The sequence below is a fragment of the Microtus ochrogaster genome, unplaced genomic scaffold (assembly GCF_000317375.1).
Source record: "Microtus ochrogaster isolate Prairie Vole_2 unplaced genomic scaffold, MicOch1.0 UNK8, whole genome shotgun sequence".
In the NCBI taxonomy this organism is placed as follows: domain Eukaryota; kingdom Metazoa; phylum Chordata; class Mammalia; order Rodentia; family Cricetidae; genus Microtus; species Microtus ochrogaster.
The window spans coordinates 6,146,295-6,148,698 of NW_004949106.1; positions in this window are offsets into that span (position 1 = coordinate 6,146,295).

Consider the following 2,404-nt stretch of genomic DNA (forward strand, 5'->3'; position numbering starts at 1 on the left):
TACTACCTAATTTCACACACATTTACAACTTAAAAATCACAACACTATTTATTTTGAGAAAATGTACTCAGTTCCCTGGCCAAGGTTAAATTTTCTAAAATAGAAGCTTAAAGGAGATGAACAGCAAACATCAAATGCAAAGACTATGTAATAAAGAGCAAAATCTTCAAAAATTCAAGATAATTAAACTATACATGAACCTTAATGCAATTCAACAAAATTAAAGAAAAATCAAAGGTTCATAACAAGAGACATAAGTAAGGACTATAAAATAAGTAAGCCAATTTGAACCAAAAAAAAATCAAGTACAAAATTTAAAAAGACAGTATCAAGCACACATTGATTTAAATAAGAATTTTGTGATGGGCAGAATTATAGTAGATATTGCTTTTAGCCTGCAGGAACAATTAAGCTTCTCTCTCTCTCTCTCTTTCTCTCTCTCTCTCTCTGTCTCTCTGCTCTGCTCTACTATTAGGTAGAAATTTGGACAGATAGCAGAAAGGGATGTTAAGATTTATAGATATAGTTTTGGAAACAGTGTGCAAGAGTATTTGTGGACAGACACGAGGAAATATTAAACATGTGTGTGGAAAACTCAGAGAGATACTGATGAAAAATAAATGATGGCGAAGTGGTAACTGCTGAGTCCCAACCTGCAAAAACGGGAGAGGAATCAGCATCCATATGGCACTCAGAGTTCTCAGTCAACATTGTCCTGAGTCTGTAGGAGACAAAAGGAGTTGGTGAGACAGAGGAAACAGTGGACCCCAGCAGCACAAAGTCCTATAAAATAAATGAGCAAAACATATGAATTCGAAGTAATCACAGGATTGACACAGGTCTTCACTGGGTTCTGCTCGTGTATGTGTGTTTATACATATGCATGTGTGTGTATAATGACTTTAAAGCTTCATGGTATAAACATAAGCAAGGCATATTTTGCAAACAGGAGGTTTGGGGGGCACTATAGAGCTATCAACATTGCAACTCTCATTTCACACCAGTCCTAATATTAAAGATGACTGACGTCGATGTGGTACCAGTGTTTGCTAACAGATGTTTGCAAATAGAATAAGAAGACGAGAGGAAAGAGCCCATTCAAATGTAACATTCATAAGATAAATATAACCCACGGTTATACTTTAAATACTAATTGCATGTATTGAATAAGTGCAATATACATTGGCCAGCAAAGGAAGCAGGGAATGTTTTCAAAGGTTCTGCAAGATCAAACTGTGCCAACACTAGAGAGTAAGACATCACTGGTACATTTAACCAAAGATATGAGAAGCAAGATAAGAAAAATGCTTATATGCAATCTGTGCATCAAATGGCTTGGAACCCATGATCTTCCAATCTCTTTAGTGTCCCTTTTATATTCATGTTTACCCACATAGTTTTTTTTTTCCCTTTAACTATTCATATGCATACTTGCAAAGGTAAATAAGTTTGCTTTAATTCATTATCCAAAATTTCTGGTTGTTTGTAGTGTAATAATTTTTCAATCAGAAGGTGAAAGTTTTAAATTCCATATATATAATAAGTCTCACTCTGAATAATCCAAGCTCTTACCCTTCTTGACCTCAAGCATTGTAATGTGATCCAGTCATTTTCAATGGCAGGATTATTTTTGTCTAATTTCATTTCTGGTAATTGCCCTCTACTCTACCATAGTTTATCACCCATTGGCCACAATTTAAAATATTGAACATTTTACTGAAATCTGAGTTATTAATTTTAATTGATCTAGTCCCTCTCCTTCTCTAAATGACTTCAAGCCTTTTATCCTGTCATGAAAAACTCCTTAAAATCTAAACTAGAGCTACCTACACAAGAGCTTCTGCAAATGGAGCATCTTCGCTCACCGAAACATTTTTTTTTAGATTTATTTGTCTGCAGATAAAATATGCAAAATATTTGTTTATAGTAGAAAAGCATCATGAATTTTGTGGGCTGAATGTATAATATGCGAATGCAAAGAGGTCACTGTACTCTCTGGCATTAAAAAAAATAAATGTTTTTACCTCACATTATAATATATCATTTGTATAACAAAACACATAACTCTAGGCCATTTTCTAGGAAATCAATCTAACGTTAACAATCACTCAAGCGGCTTTTAGCGGACTTTACCTAGCAAGGGTCCACATGCCCTTTTAGTCTTCTCTCTTGCTTCAGGTAGCTAACATCAAAATCATGCTGCCACTCCCAATTTCCTGCTCTTCCTGAAAATCTTTTCTGTCCAAAAAGCTTTAGGACACCTGCCGCGTACCGCGCCTCCGTGTCTGAGCTCTGTGCACTAGACCCCAGTTCGCCCGATTTGGGCAAGGGGATGGAGGTTGAGAATACAGACGCAGAGACAGACCCCACACGTAGACTTTTTAACACTGATACCAAAAGCCCC